The following is a 4,263-nucleotide window of genomic DNA, read 5'->3' on the forward strand; positions in this document are numbered from 1 at the left end:
GGGTTGTGCCTTGGGGGAGATCTTTGTAGGCTTTTCTAAGCCTTGTCTCAGGATGGTAAGTTGGTGGTTGAAGATATCCATCTAGTGGTGTGGGGGCTGTGCTTTGGAAAAGTGGGTGGGTTATATCTTGCCTGTTTGGCCCTGTCCGGGGGTATCGTCGGACGGGGCTACAGTGTCTCCTGGCCTGTCTCAGCCTCCAGTATTTATGCTGCAATAGTTTATGTGTCGGGGGGCAGGGTCAGTCTGTTATATATGGAGTATTTCTCCTGTCTTATCCGGTGTCCTGTGTGAATTTAAGTATGCTCACTCTAATTCTATTTTTCTCTCTTTCTTTCTCTCTCTCTTGGAAGACCTGAGCCCTAAGACCATGCCTCAGGAGCACCTGGCATGATGACTCCTTGCTGTCCCCAGTCTATCTGGTCGTGCTGCTGCACCAGTTTCAACTGTTCTGCCTGCTGCTATGGAACCCTGACCTGTTCACCAGATGTGCTACCTGTCCCAGACCTGCTGTTTTCATCTCTCTAGAGACAGCAAGAGCAGTAGAAATACTCTGAAAGATCAGCTGTGAAAAGCCAACTGCACCCTCAACAACCACTTATTATTATTTATTATTATCTATGAACATTTGAACATCTTGGCCATGTTCTGTTATAATCTACACCCGGCACAGCCAGAAGAGGACTGGCCACCCCTCATAGCCTCGTTCCTCTCTAGGTTTCTTCCTAGGTTCTGGCCTTTCTAGGGAGTTTTTCCTAGCCACCGTGCTTCTACACCTGCATTGCTTGCTGTTTGGGGTTTTAGGCTGGGTTTCTGTACAGCACTTTGTGACATCAGCTGATGTAAGAAGGGCTTTATAAATACATTTGATTGATTGATAGCTGTGCTGAGGTGACTGTGAGGCACTCACATCTCTAGTCTCCCAACTCCCCACCTCTTACTTACAACTGATCACCTGTCGTCATTGTGAAGACCAGCGTCGTCCGGGTTAGGGGAGGGTTTGGCCGGGGTAGGCCATCATTGTAAATAAGAATTTGTTCTTAATTGAATTGCCTAGTTAAATGAAGGTTAAATGAAAATATATAAGAGATACATACAGGGACAGACAGCGCCACGACAGCAGCTCTCAGTGCTTCCTCCTGCTGCTGCCCTCCTCCGGATGGATATCCTCCTAGCTGTCAGGTCCGTATATCGTCCGGATGTTTATTTGTAGCTCAGCTAGTACTAGGTTATATTGGAATGTTTTCCCAGGATTGACAGAGTTCTTGCAGGCTGGTAGTAGCCCATGTAGCCACGAGTGATGGCTTAGCTAGCCAGCTAACTGGGACAGCTTACTAAATAAGCATGAATCATAACGATGGATAACCTAAAGCTACTGGACTAACGTGAGCAGATTACCCTTTGCAAGCAGACAAGTAGGGTCATTATCTATGCTTAATGTTCTATGTTAACGTTATTTTAAATATGTTGCAAGCTAATGCATATAATGCCAACTCTCTTGCTGAAGTTAGCTAGCTACTTTTGTTAACCAAATTTCTATGTAGCTAAATAATACACACCACAAAAGGATTAACAAGCTCTTGCTTTACTGACGCCTGGCCTCACTTTGGTGGATCTGTGTTAAGCACTGCTGGAGCTCTTCTCCACCCTGCTCCACCTCCCCTCTCCACCCTGCTCCACCTCCCCTCTCCACCCTGCTCCACTTCCCCTCTCCACCCTGGTCCACCTCCCCTCTCCACCCAGCTCCACCTCCCCTCTCCACCTTGCTCCACCTCCTCTCTCCACCCTGCTCCACCTCCCCTCTCTACCCTGCTCCACCTCCCCTCTCCACCCTGCTCCACCTCCCCTCTCCACCCTGCTCCACCTCCCCTCTCCACCCTGCTCCACCTCCCCTCTCCACCCTGCTCCACCTCCCCTCTCCACCCAGCTCCACCTCCCCTCTCCACCCTGCTCCACCTCCCCTCTCCACCCAGCTCCACCTCCCCTCTCCACCCTGCTCCACCTCCTCTCTCCACCCTGCTCCACCTCCCCTCTCCACCTTGCTCCACCTCCCCTCTCCACCCTGCTCCACCTCCCCTCTCCACCCTGCTCCACCTCCCCACTCCACCCAGCTCCACCTCCCCTCTCCACCCTGCTCCACCTCCCCTCTCCACCCTGCTCCACCTCCCCTCTCCACCCTGCTCCACCTCCCCTCTCCACCCTGCTCCACCTACCCTCTCCACCCTGCTCCACCTCTCCTCTCCACCCTGCTCCACCTCCCCTCTCCACCCTGCTCCACCTCTCCTCTCCACCCTGCTCCACCTCCCCTCTCCACCCTGCTCCACCTCTCCTCTCCACCCTGCTCCACCTCTCCTCTCCACCCTGCTCCACCTCCCCTCTCCACCCTGCTCCACCTCCCCTCTCCACCCTGGTCCACCTCCCCACTCCACCCAGCTCCACCTCCCCTCTCCACCTTGCTCCACCTCCTCTCTCCACCCTGCTCCACCTCCCCTCTCCACCCTGCTCCACCTCCCCTCTCCACCCTGCTCCACCTCTCCTCTCCACCCTGCTCCACCTCTCCTCTCCACCCTGCTCCACCTCCCCTCTCCACCCTGCTCCACCTCTCCTCTCCACCCTGCTCCACCTCCCCTCTCCACCCTGCTCCACCTCCCCTCTCCACCCTGCTCCACCTCCCCTCTCCACCCTGCTCCACCTCTCCTCTCCACCCTGCTCCACCTCCCCTCTCCACCCTGCTCCACCTCCCCTCTCCACCCTGCTCCACCTCCCCTCTCCACCCTGCTCCACCTCTCCTCTCCACCCTGCTCCACCTCCCCTCTCCACCCTGCTCCACCTCCCCTCTCCCTCATTGGAGGCGGCAGCTCTTTCCTCTTACATGGAGAGTGGAAGCAAAAGGGAGAGAGATAGCGAGAGAAAGAGCGACAGACCGACAGAGAGAGAGAGAGAGAGAGAGAGAGAGAGAGAGAGAGAGAGAGAGAGAGGGATAGAGGGATAAAAGAGGGATAGCCCTCACTGCTGTCGACAAGGAGTAAGTGTGCCAAAGAGAGCTCTAAACACACACACACGCACACATGATCACACACACACACACACACAAAGAGGATGCTGTCACATGTCACAAAGTAACCTGTGGAGGATGACAGCTCTGTCCTGCAGTGTGTCTGTGTGCGTGTGTGCGTGCACGTGGGTGCGTGTGTGTTGTCTGGGGTGCCCTAGGATAGTCACAGTGAAGCAGAAAGCGATGAAGAGGAGGGGAGGGGAGAGGAGAGGAGGAGATAGGAAGGGAGGGGGGATGCTATCACAGCAGGCTGTCCAGAGCCGCCCTGGGAATGTCATGGTGTCATCGCCACGGGAGCGCACACCCCGCCGGCCCGGCAACGGCCATTTGGACTAATAGGCAGTTGTCAAGGAAATGATAAGATAAATGCAGTGTTTGATGGAAACATAAAGTGATACAGCTGATAGGGACTCAAGCAAGCCAAACAATTAGCAGAGAGCAGCTGATATGGGGGGACAGGGCGGCATGTGGGGGGCGTGGGCCGAGCCGGATGGAGGTGGGACCGGGATAGGGGAGACAGGCACTGCAGCCCCCGCTGGACAGGGTACCTCTGGATGAAAGGGTGCAGCAGCCTCCTCCTTCGTCTTTGTCGGCCGGGTCTCTTACCATTTTTTCCTCTTCGTATTACCCCCTTCATTCCCCCTTCGAGGATGTGACCTGCATACCAACACTATACTCCAGACACAATTACAGCCTGGCTCCAAGCACACACACCACACACACATACACAGACACACACATACACAGACACACCCACTAGCGTGCACACACACACACACACACAGGTGGAGGGGAGGGGGTATGTGCTTATCTAATGTTCAGGATTAAATTCAGTTACCCCCCAGTGGGATTGGGTTAGGAGATGTCAAAAAGATAGATGGACATGCTGCTAGAATACCCCCCCCCCCCCCCCCCTCAAATACTTTTGCATGTGTGTGTTTGCGGATGTGTGTATCCAATCCAGAATATCACATACACATACATTTGACATAACGTTTCAAATCACTGTGTGTTCCTTCACGAGGACAACATTTATTATCAACACTATCAACATTATCAACAGTAGGCCTATCCATTATGATCAAGCTCAATAACATGTAACATGATTTTCATTGTGCGATAAAAATTACAATTAAATACATTTTAATACCACCTTGTAACACAACAAAATATGGAAAAAATATGGGTGTCAAGCCACTGTATATATATAT

This window comes from Oncorhynchus mykiss, chromosome 27 (assembly GCF_057628025.1).
Source record: "Oncorhynchus mykiss isolate SJ-2025 chromosome 27, ASM5762802v1, whole genome shotgun sequence".
Taxonomy (NCBI): domain Eukaryota; kingdom Metazoa; phylum Chordata; class Actinopteri; order Salmoniformes; family Salmonidae; genus Oncorhynchus; species Oncorhynchus mykiss.